Source organism: Mesocricetus auratus, unplaced genomic scaffold, assembly GCF_017639785.1.
Source record: "Mesocricetus auratus isolate SY011 unplaced genomic scaffold, BCM_Maur_2.0 Super-Scaffold_100026, whole genome shotgun sequence".
Lineage (NCBI taxonomy): Eukaryota > Metazoa > Chordata > Mammalia > Rodentia > Cricetidae > Mesocricetus > Mesocricetus auratus.
This window is the reverse complement of record NW_024429207.1, coordinates 28,500,083-28,512,723: the sequence shown is the minus strand read 5'-3', so window position 1 is coordinate 28,512,723 and position 12,641 is coordinate 28,500,083. Positions and strand designations below refer to the sequence as shown.

The following is a 12,641-nucleotide window of genomic DNA, read 5'->3' as shown; positions in this document are numbered from 1 at the left end:
TCTTTGAGGGGGACTCTCAGTTGTCAGGGTGAGAAAACGTAGGCCCCGGGGGATGAGCGGCTGGGAGGTTCAAGAGCATGCAAGTTAAGTCACAGGGAGGGCACCCGAGAAATCAATGAAGGAGAAATTATGCGAGCGGAAAGCCACCACCTTAATAACAGTTGATTCCTTGGGAAAGGGTTAAGGATATTCCTTTGCCTTTAAGAATCAATCCATGGATTACTTACTGACGTGAAAGAGGCCTTCACGGCTAGAAAATCGCCTTAACCGAGTGATTAAAGCTAACATCCCTGTGAGTGATAGGTTGACTTCTTGTGCCCTGTGGAACACAGAAAGGGACACAGACAGTATTCTTGACAAAGCATGTAATTTGTCTCTTCGAAAAGGTCATTGTCATGAAAGACACTGAACAGGCATCAGACTATTCTAGATTTAAGAAGAAAAAAAGAAAGATTTAATGCTAAACGTTTTTGTGATGCTGAATTGGACTGTGGATAAAACGAAATAGTTGTCGAGGAACACTACCAGGACAACTGGGGAGAACTGAGTATAGACTACCTTGTGCTGCAACAACATGAAATCTTCTGAGGGTAATGTGCCTTGCTTGTGTAGAAGTGGCCTTTTTGGAGACATTTGTTGACATGTGTGTCTGCCACTTACTTTCTTATTGAAAATATTTTTCATGCAATATATTCTGATCATGGTTTTCGTACCCCAGATTCCTCCAAGATTCTCTCAACTGCCCAACTCCATGCCTTCTTTATCTCTTTTTTAAACACTTTTTTATTATATGTTTAAATTAGAAACAAGCTTGCTTCCCATGTCAGTCCCAGCTCCTTCTCCCTCCCCTCCACGATGCTCCCTCCCACCAGCCCCCCTAAACCCCCACCCAATTTCCACTCCATTCCCCAGGGAGGGTAAGGCCCTCCATGGGGAAACTTTAGAGTGTCATTTCATCCCTCTCCCAAGTGTCCAGATTGAGAGAGCATCCCTCATTGTGGGATAGGCACCCAAAGTCCATTTGTATGCACGGGATAAATACTGATCTACTACCCAAAGCCCCATAGATTGCCTCACTAATACCCACATTCAGGGGGTCTGGATCAGTCCCATGCTGGCCTCTCAGCCATCAGTATGGGATCCAAGATTTCCCCCTTGTTCAGGTCAGCTGTTTCTCTGGGTTTCACCAGCCCAGTCTTGACCTGTTTGCTCATCACTCCTCCCTGTCACTACTGCTTAGTTTGCCAGTTGGTGTCATCCTTGTAGATTTCTGGAGATCTCACTAGTGCCAGATCTCCCCTCAAGCCTAGAATGGCTCCCTCTATTATGGTATCTCTTGTGAAAGACCTGTATCAAAAGAACTTTGAGTCTTTAAAGAAAGAAATTAAAGAAGATACCAGAAAAGGAGAGATCTCCCATGCTCTTGGATAGGTAGGATCAACAGTAAAAAATGGCAATCTTGCCAAAAGCAATCTACAGATTCAATGCAATCCCATTGAAATCCCAGCACAATTCTTCACAGACCTTGAAAGAACAATTTTCAACTTTATATGGAAAGACAAAAGACCCAGGATAGCCAAAACAACCCTGTTCAACAAGGCAATGTCCAGAGGCATCACCATCCCTGACTTCAAGCTCTGTTATAGAACTATAGTCCTGAAAACAGCTTGGTATAGGCACAAAAATAGACAGGTAGACCAATGGAATCAAATTGAAAACCCTGATATTAACCCACACACATATGAACACTTGGTTTTTGACAAAGAAGCTAAAATTATACAATGGAAAAAAGAAAGCAACTTCAACAAATGGTGCTGGCATAACTGGAGGCTGGCATGTAGAAGACTGCAGCTAGATCCATGTCTATCACCATGCACAAAACATAAATCCAAATGGATCAAAGACCTCAACATAAATCCAGCCACACTGAACCTCTTAGAAGAGAAAGTGGGGTGCACCCTCCAATGAATTGGTACAGGAGACCGCTTCCTGAACATAACACCAGTAGCATAGACACTGAGATCGACAATTAATAAATGGGACCTCCTGAAACTGAGAAGCTTCTGTAAGGCAGGACACAGTCAGCAAGACAAAAAGGCAGCCCATAGAATGGGAAAAGATACTCATTAACCCTACATCTGACAGAGGGCTGATCTCCAAAATCTACAAAGAACTCAAGAAGCAAGTCTCCAAAGCACCAAAGAATTCAATTAAAAAGTGGTCTACAGAGCCGGGCGGTGGTGGCGCACACCTTTAATCCCAGCACTAGGGAGGCAGAGGCAGGCGGATCTCTGTGAGTTCGAGGCCGGGCTGGACCGATAGCCTCCGAAACAATACAGAGAAACCCTGTCTCGTAAAAACCAAAAAAAAAAAAAAAAAAAAAAAAAAAGTGGTCTACAGAACTAAATAGAGAATTCTCAATAGAGGAGACTAAAATGGCTGAGAGACACTTAAGAAAGTGCTCAACATCCCTAGCAATCAGGGAAATGCAAATCAAAACAACTCTGAGATACCATCCTGTCAGAATGGCTAAAATCAAAAACACCAATGACAGTTTATGCTGGAGAGGATGTGGAGAAAGGGGAACACTCCTCCACTGCTGGTGGGAGTGCCATTTCAGTACAGCCACTATGGAAATCAGTATGGAGATTCCTCAGGAAAATGGGAATCAGTCTACCACAAGACCCAGAAATTCCACTCTTAGGCATATACCTAAAAGATGCACATTCATACAACAAAGACATCTGTTCCACTATGTTCATAGGAGCATTATTTGCAATAGCCAGAACTTGGAAGCAACCTAGATGCCCCTCAACTGAAGAGTGGATAGAAAAAATGTGGTACATTTACACAATGGAGTACTACTCAGCAGAAAAAAAAAACAATGGAATCTTGAAATTTACAGGCAAATGGATAGCACTAGAAGAAACCATCCTGAGTGTGGTAACCCAGTCACAAAAAGACAAACATGGTGTGTACTCACTCATATATGGATTTTAGACAGGGATCAGGGGAGTGCCATTCTACAATCCCACTTCCAGATAGTCCGAGAAACAAGAAGGATCCTAAGAGAGATATGCATGGTACCCCAGAGAAGGTGAAATGAGGCAAGATCTTCTTTATCTCTTTAGGAAACAATCAAACCATAATCTTAAAAAGGAAAAATAACAAGAAGTACAAGAAACATATACACAGAGAGAGAAATGACCCATAAATAACAAGAAGTACAAGAAACATATACACACAGAGAGAGAAATGACCCATAAATAACAAGAAGTACAAGAAACATATACACAGAGAGAGAGAAATGACCCATAAAAGCATAAACATAGAAACCATAATACACAAGCAAAAGACAAATAAGACCAAAAATGCCCAAACTCAGGGTTAGGAATCAGGGTTGCACATTGTGTTTGGGAAATTCCTACCAAAAGAATCCATTCTGAATGTCCAAAGGGGCATCAAATGTATGCAAGGTATTTTTATGATTTCTTTTTAATTATGCTGTCTCTGTCTGTCTGTCTGTCTGTCTCTCTCTGTGTGTGTGTGTGTGTGTATGTATCTCTGTGTGTGCATACACACCCACACGTAGGAACAAGTGTACAGAAGTTAGAGTTTCAGGCAGTTGTGAGCCACCTGTCCTGCTGGGAATCAAACCTGAGTCCTCTGGAAAAGCAATTTATGCTCTTAACTGCTGAACCATCTATACAGCCCTACATAGTATTTTTATGGCAAAAGCAGTTTTCAATATATCACACATAGGTGAGAGTACAGCCTGGCTGACACAAACCTATAAGCTATTTCATCTTGACCACTCTGTAATAAGGCACTATAATTCCATTTACACGAAGGACAGTTTAAGGGGAACAAAGTGACATATTCCTCTAGTTGGAGTAATCTGAAACAGTGGTCCCTGTAGTTTTCAAGCAACTCAGTAAGACTGGGGATGAACTTAGTTCGCTGTGTAGTGTGGTGATAGGAAAGAATAAACTTTGAAAACTAATGTTCAAACCTTACTTAGTTGACAAGCTCTTTGATCTTGGGTAAATGAGTTGACCTCCCTGGGCCTCTTGCTTTCATTCCCTGAAATGAAGATGCCCAGAATTAAATTTCTGCTCAAGCAAGGGAGGCTGTGACCACAGACAGCTTTCTTTGGCTGAAGTCTTGGGGAACCCTGGATTAGCACATCCTGGGCACAAGCCTTGGACGAGGTGTCAGCACCATACCCCATAACCTTTCCAGAACCTGCTACACAGGGCAGTCACACACCAAGGGAAAGACTTGTAATTAGATGTCACTCAGCTTCATCCCAGGTGAGAATAGAAATACTTTCTGATGTATACGGTCACCTCCTTGGGCCTGATAAAGGCCTACCCCACCAGACTAGAAGTCAAGAAGCTGTTTATCAAAATAAAGCCTGTCCCTTTTGAATCTTAACATTCCAAAAAAAAACACTAAAGATAAAGCTGTTGGAACTTGTAACTGGCTTAGAGAGAGAGAGAGAGAGAGAGAGAGAGAGAGAGAGAGAGAGAGAGAGAAGTCCTCAAGCAGATAAAAAATGATGTCTTCTTAAAGTTGTAAATGTTTGTTTGGTTTAATTGTGTATTCTAGGCAGACATTGTTGATACAATACATACTCAGTGATGGTAGCCTCACACTATTTTCCTTTTAGTTCATTCCAGCTGTTGTGTGTTGCCATAATGCAGCTATGCTCCTATTCTTACACATGTGGGTTCTCTTGCTTAAACTCAGAAACTAAGATGATGAGGACAGTGACCTCACAAGACCTGATGAGCCTTGGTGTACAGGCAGCAGTACCATGTGTCATTTTTCAAGGACAGTGCTGTGTATATATATACCTGACAACTGAGGTAATGTGTCCTTAGCCTTTGAAGATCATTCCACATTGTTTTTTGTGTATAAAACACAAATGCAGTCTGGACCCGACACTGAGGCCTTTCAGGAATTGTCCTGGCTTTGGCCTGCCAATGACATCTGCTTTCTTCCACTTTCACTGATGTAGGACTACTTATTCCAAAAAGATTCCCACGACACCTGCCAGCAGATAATGAAGAACTGAATGTAATAGCACCTGGTTAAGTTTTTCTGCCTCCCAGCCTCAAACTTGCAGTTTTCACAGAAACTCCCTTTAGAGTAAAATGTCATGTTCCAACCCTGTTGTGCAGTCCCATTATCATCACACCCAAAGCCACTCCAGAGCCAGTTTGTAAGCTCATTTACCCAGAGAAAGTAGTTTAGCCTTAGAGATAATTTAAGAGCCACCAACGTGGTATATATGGCTAATGTTAAGACACTTAGCTACAACCGTGAGGGGCCACATCTCTGCTGTCAGGTGTGGGCTTTTTCTTTTCCTGAGCACCATTATTTTGACTTTAAATTTTTTAAAGTGTGAGTATGAGGGAAAATGGATAAAGTTTGCTGTACACATTTAGCAATCTATTCTAGATCACCAAAACCTACATTAGTTTATGCCACCTTGACACAAATTAGAGTCACTAGGGAGGAAAAACACTGAGGAATTACCTCCATCCTGCAGGGCTGAAGTCACGCCTGTGTGTTATTTTCTTGATTGTTGATTGATGTATGCAGTCCCAGCCCTCTGTGATGGTGCCACTCCTGGACAGGTGGTCCTGGGAATTGTAAGAAAGAAGACGGAGTGAGCTGTAAGCAGTAAGCATTGCTCCTCCATGGCCTTGCTTCATTCAGTTCCTGCCTCCAGGTTCCCACTTCCATGACTTTCTTCAGTGATGGACTCTGATGTAGATGTATAAGCCGAATAAACTCTTTCCTTCCCAAGTTGGTCAGTGTTTTATCCCAGCAACACAAATCAAACTAGAATACTCATGAAGATGGAAGGTGATCATTAACTTCACAGAGTTGTCCTCTCATCTCTACATACATGTGGTGCCATGTATGTCTTTAACTGGGCTTTCGTTGGACTGCCAGCTCCCAAATAATGACACAGAGACTTTTATCCTCTCCTGTCTAGCTATTGGCTGTTCATCTCTTTATTAAACCAATCAGAAGGTACCTTAGGCAGATGAGGTAAAACAGAGAAACATCTTCACACAGTGTGATCAAATATCCCACATATGTGTCCCTGCACAGATATCATGCACACACACACACACACACACACACACACACACACACCACCACCACCAACAACAACAACAACAACAACAGCAATGAATCCAGACAAATTTTTGAGATGCTAGGACATAAACCACAGAACAGACAGAAAATTCAAAAAGGATTCCAGGTATACTTAGCCTAAGAGCCTCTACTTCTATGCCTCTTAGTTGCTTTAGACTGGCTTTAAGGGGCTGTATTGGCATTAACTCCATGGTGTCTGTGTGTGTGGGATCACACCAGACTAACCATTGGAAAGACAAAAGAAGTGGAATGTGGGCAGGGGGAGGCACCCCTTGCCCAGATGAAACCTGTCTGCAGCTGAGAACAAGAGTCCCACCAAACTGCCAATGCACATCCAAGTCTTTTATATTAAGACGGCAGTGAACCAGGATGAAGGCCTGTCTGTGTATGGCGGTGGCCAGTAGGGTCCTAGTCCTCTCACAGATATTTTCCTGATAATCTCACAAACCAGATTGCTATTTTTAAAGTGGGGATTTTCTGTCTTTTCATCTCAGTGACTTATAATCCTGTCAAGTATGGTACCTTTGTAACCCTTTGATGATAATGGCTTCAAAACCCACCAACGTGGAATGTAGACAATCAGTCGTCAAAGCAACGAATGCACCCCTTTGAGAAGCCTGCACTCATGTTCTGGGCTAAGTCTTCCTTTCTTCCCAAGCACACTTTCCTCTTAATCCCTGTGCTTAGAAGGATGACCTGCTCTTGCAAAGGACCTAGATTCAGGTCCCAACACCCTTAAGGTGGCAGACAACCATTTGTAACTCTGTTTCCAGAAGATTTGATGTCCCATCCTGGCCTCTGCCAGCACTGCATGTATACAGTCCACAGATATACTTACAGGCAAACACCCATAAATATAAAATAAATAACATTTTTAAGAGAGAGAGACTTGTGTTCCTCCCTTTCTCTATCAAACTACTAGTATAAGGGACCCCAAGAATTTGGAATTTTCCCAACAATATCATACTGGAGGAGGAAAAAGACTGAAATCTGGTACAGCAAGATCAAAGGTCTTCTACTTTGTATTAAAAACCATGTCTGTAAAAATACAGATTTTTAGGTTAAGTATTGCTAGGCGATTAAAATGTGATCTAACCAACAGTACAGAGTATTTATTTTTTTGTTTTGTTTTTTTGATTTTTACGAGACAGGGTTTCTCTGTATTGTTTTCGAGGCTGTTGGTCCAGCCCGGCCTCGAACTCACAGAGATCCTCCTGCCTCTGTCTCCCAAGTGCTGGGATTAAAGGCGTGCATCACCACCGCCCGGCAGAGTATTTATTTTTTAAATCTATCTTTTTATATGACTATTTATTATTTACATGGAGTTGCTTTTGTATTGCTTACATAAGGAATTGTCTTATGAATAAATTGTCTTATTGGTTAAAATTCCCAACTTAACCCAGATGCCATTTAATTCACACTGTAAGTAAAGCTTATAAAAAAAAATGAGAAGTGTCAAATCAATCAGAGAACAGCAACAACATGACCTAATGTCATTCCTGTTGAACTCTCTCTGCTTCTGCTTGCCCATGAGTGTGAGCTCCCAGCCGTTCCTGCAACCCTGTCTTTGCTTCACCACCATGAACTCTAACTCTCTGAGCACAGAAGTAAATGCTGCTTTTTGTTTGTTTGTTTGTTTGCTTTTCTTTGCTTTGTTTTTCAAGACATGGTTTCTCTGTGGCTTTGGAACCTGTTCTGGAACTCGAGCTGTAGACCAGGCTGGTCTCAAACTCACAGAGATCCGCCTGTCTCTGGCCTCCTGAGTGCTGGGATTAAAGGCGTGCACCACCAATGCCCGGTTTAAAATAGCAATGCTTTCTTTTATAAGTTGCCTTGGTCATGGTGTTTTGTAACAGCAATAGAAAAGTAACTAACTACTATACTGTAGGATATATCTAAAAGGTCCTAGAGGTCTAGAGAGTCATCTGTCTTCATGATTAGGGGTGTCATGGAAACCCTGGTCTACAAAGTAAATTCAGGCCAGTCAGATTTAGGGTTAGGTTAAGCTAGGAGTAGTTAGCCACCACACCAGCTGTTTAATCTCAAACTTTTCTTCTTGGGTTTTTTGTTTTGTTTTGAGATAGTTGCTCTGTGTAGCCATGGCTGTCCTGGAACTCAGTCTGTAAGCCAAGCTAGCCTTGAACTCACAGAGATCCACTTGCCTCTGCCTCCCTAAATACTGGATTAAAGGCAAGCGCCACCATGCCAGGCTAATCTCAACTATTAATGTTAAGTTTTATATCATGTGTCACACAGTAAATATCTACATTTATCTACATATATGTGGTTTTCAGAATGGATACAAGTTAAAGAGGCTACAGGGTTCAGAAGCTTTCAGAAACAGGGGATGAGAACCTTCACCAGTTAGATATAAACCAGACCAGTGCCAGGAGGGAGCTGCTGGATCCAGGCTCTGAGAGCAAAGCTGTAGAGTCCAGCTATGATGAAGAGGGCTGAACTGAAGCTCAGAACAGGAAACAGCAGATCAGGGGCTATAAGTGAACAGGAGGACGAGCACACAGCCAATTAGGCTGCATCAACTGCAGGGAACCACGGTAAACTGAAACTCCACAGACCGTGGGGCGTCCACTGCTTCTCATACAAACCAGGTGTCAGACGGTAGACTGGTGTGAGGCCAGGCCTTGTCAATGTTGGGGCTCCATCACTTTATGGGGTCCATCCAAGGGACCTATAAGGCTTTCCTTGATCCAGTGTGTCTGGTGGCAATGCAAAAACATAGCTCCCAACTCAAAGGGAATAAAGTAGTTTTTGTCTGGAGCCAAAAAATGGAGTGACCATGGCCCAAAGACATAGATTTTGCTCTCACCCAAATACAATGTTCCAACATGGAAGCAATTTAGTAGAATTTTTATGAAAACAAAACAAAGCAATCAAGACATTCTTAAAACACATTGGTGGAAACAGAGGTGGGTACTTCGGGTGGGGAATCTCAACTATAGGCCTCGAGGTCACTGCAGTATTTTTAGCCCTTCCAATTGGTGGAAGACAAGGGTTTGTTGTTATTGCATTCCAAAGGTTCTGTGTACCAAGATGTTAGGGCTGGCAAACGGCCCTTTGCAGAGCCAAAGACAGCCCACGAGAATTGTAATCAGGCTCCAGACTCTGCAGTCATTGAAGTTTGAATTAGCCTTTGTAGACAAAGCTTCTTTCAGGTTCTTGTTCACACTGGCAGGTTCTTAGGCCTGATTTCCCTGGCGTGATTCTAACACACCCATGTGCTCCTACTGGCTCAGTACACAATAGATCTATATGGTGGCTCCCTCCCTACTCCAGGAATAAATCATTTACCAGGCTACACTGAACAGATTGGATGGGTACTAGGCAGTTAGTATAGATTGAGTCCACTCAAGAACTGTGATCAGTCTCCTTCCTCAAAATGGGGTCAAATACTTCTTGTAAAACAGTCTACTAGGGACCGGGCGGTGGTGGTGCACACCTTTAATACCAGCACTCGGGAGGCAGAGACAGGAGGATCTCTGTGACTTCAAAGAGCAAGTTTCAGGACAGGCCCCAAAGCTACAGAGAAATCCTGCCCCCCCACCCAAAACAAACAAACAAAAAGATCTCTATTTCTTAAGTGACCAAGGGGTCAAGACCACGTTGAGAAAACCCACAGAGACAGCTGACCTGAGCAAGTGAGAACTCATGGACCCCAGACTGACAGCTGGGGAACCAACCAAAACAGGCCCCCTGAACGTGGCTGTCAGCTAGGAGGGCTGGGCAGTCTATGGGGCCTCTGGCAGTGGAACCAGGAAGGCCTTACCCTCTCTGAGGAATGGATGGGGAAAGGGATGGGAGGGTCGGTGGGGGGCATGGGAGGGTGGGAGGGAGAGGGAACTGAGATTGATATGTAAAATAAGACTTTCTAATTTAAATAAAATTTATAAAATTGAAAAAAAAACAGTCTCCTAGGACAAGGGACAGTCTGAAAAACTGTTGTTTGACACAGTAACTTAGGGTAGGGCACAGCCTGGTGGCTACACCAATCATAGCACTCCTGATTGTGAAAAACACTCTCTCCTAACAAAGCTCTTTGATAATGGCTAACTCCTCGTTAGCTCTTCTCCCAAACTACTGTCTCTTTGTCCTTAATAGGAGCATCATCCGATTCTAGAAAGCAAGCTGGATGTGGTGGAGCACACCTTGAATCTCAGGGCACTCAGAAGGCAGAGGCAAACAGACCTGCGAATTTGAGGCCAGCCTGATCTATATTGTAAGTTACAGGCTAGCCAGGGCTACACAGTAAGACCTTGTCTCAAAGTAAATTTAATACGTACGTACATATTTATTTCAAGAGGCTATAAGAAGAAAAAAGAAGAGAGTAAAGAGAAATAAGATAAAAGAGAACGATGGAAAAAAAAACCAGGGGATGGCGTTATGAGCACAGACAACGATTGAGAATGGGCAAGAACTCTTAGTTGTGTGGCTTCTGTCTACTCTTAGTTGTGAGGCTTCTGTCTGTCTAGTCCCTCCTCCTTCCTGCTCCTTCCTGCATGGTGTTTCCTCTTGACGTATAAGAGGTAAGGGGTATAAGGTCTCCAATACTATAGAGGACACTGGGACACACTGAGACCACAGCTTTACTTAACCCCAGAAAGAGCATCTGAAAAGATTTCAGATCATCCAAAGGGAGCAAACACATCTACTGTGAAGCTTTGGGGAAGGGAGGGAGGGAGGGAGGCATCTTCCAGCATGAGGGAGAGAGGAGGGAACCGTGTTCATGTATGACTTAGAGGATGTGCGGGGAGCTGCGGAGGAAAGGCGAGTCCACTTACAGTGATTCATTATGCGGTAGGAGCTGTGCTATAGCTGTCTAATGTCTGTGGGTCTGGTGATCTAAGGTGTGCCAAGGCCCTTTATAGAGGAATTAGGTCACTCTCCCTGAGTCCAGGCACCTGCGGAGTCTGTCAGAGTTACAGCCTCTTAGGCACTTCGTAGTGTCTAGTGTCGTAGTGTCTTTCTCTCTTTGTAAACAGCAGGGTCTCCGATCAACTATGAGGCAGAGATAGGGAGGGGTGCAGATAGATGGGTGTAGCCCGTAGCCTGAGCACCTGTCTGCTCAGGGATTTAGCGTTGCTCTACTGAACTCCCAGTTTTTGGAAAGCCTGTTAGAGGAGGGCAGATTCACAAACAGGCTCTCAGTGTCTTGCTAGTGAGGCTGGAGGTGCAGGGGGCTCCTGTAGGCTGGTGAGGACTGACGGGCCCCTAACTAAACCTAACAAATCCAGGGGAACATCTCATACGATGATCTCAAAAGATGGAGAGAGCATGGGGGCACACGGCACAGGCCTATAACTCCAGTACTCGGGAGGCAGGCACAGGGAAATACAAACTCAGAAACATCCTGGACTCAAGGCAGACAGTGAGGTCCAGCCTCAACATAAATAATAATAATAATAACAATAATAATAATAATCACCCGTGGATCACTCTTGAAACTATAACCACATTTTTCCTGGGATACACAGTGACAGTGATAACAGACAGGACAGACAGTACACTCTGCTGCACCCACCCCCCGCTGCACCCACACCCCGCTGCACCCACACTCCGCAGCAGCACCCTCGCCCCACTGCACCCACGCTCCGCAGCACCCACACTGCTGCACCCACGCTCCGCTGCACCCACACCCCGCAGCAGCACCCTCGCCGCGCTGCACCCACACTGCTGCACCCTCGCCCCGCTGCACCCACACTCCCGCAGCACCCACACCCCGCAGCACCCACACTGCTGCACCCTCGCTCCGCTGCACCCACACTCCGCTGCACCCACATTCCGCTGCACCCACACCCCGCTGCACCCACACTGCTGCACCCACGCTCCGCAGCACCCATACTCCCGCTGCTGCTCTCCGACCAGTTCCTCCTCAGCATGCTCGCTCTGGAAGGGGCCTTTCCTTTCTAGTCAGCCAGCAGACAGAACTAGAACCGCTCGTGTTTTGACTGTACCTTCAATCTTGCTCGTTCCCTACAACGGGCCTTTTCTCATCTCTGATTTTACTGAGCATTTCCTGTGAGAGTCTGCCAGAGACTTGCCCACTTCAGTTCCTTTGATTTTCTTTTAAGTAAAGCAAAATTTATGGAAGCAAAAATGGCTTTGACACAGGAACCACAACAAAAATCGTCATTTCTAACAACATAAATCATCGGCCTGCACGCCGCTGAGGCTCCAATTTGGGAGAATACAGGTGTTGGCATAAATTTGCAATTCTCACCTGGGTCAGGAGTAATCAGACCTGAAATAGGAACCTTGGGAAATTTCTTTGGGGAATTTTCACTTCACCTCAGCTGATTCAACAGCCTGTAGCAGCGGAGTTCTTTGGGCCCAGGTGTTTACTACAAAATAAGAGGGATAGCTTGATCTTTTCAATTAAAACATAATCCTTGCCTTGGGGCATGGCAATGACAGCATCTCAGCCCAGCTGCACGAGAGGCTTGCTTTGT

The 12,641-nt window shown here is 44.3% G+C and overlaps 1 long non-coding RNA gene across 2 annotated transcripts; it reads right to left on the bottom strand.

Annotated features, from left to right (window-relative positions):
- Positions 1 to 226: 226 nt before the first annotated feature.
- On the bottom strand, positions 227 to 12,374 carry LOC110340283. 2 transcript variants are annotated; one of them, XR_002382063.2, is made up of 5 exons: positions 12,147 to 12,374; positions 5,545 to 5,651; positions 4,860 to 5,055; positions 4,018 to 4,083; positions 227 to 319 (listed from the first exon to the last, which is right to left on the bottom strand). It is a non-coding gene; the product is annotated as an uncharacterized LOC110340283 (long non-coding RNA). The 2 variants fall into 2 exon arrangements; XR_002382064.2 differs by lacking the exon at positions 4,860 to 5,055.
- Between the last annotated feature and the right edge of the window lie 267 nt (positions 12,375 to 12,641).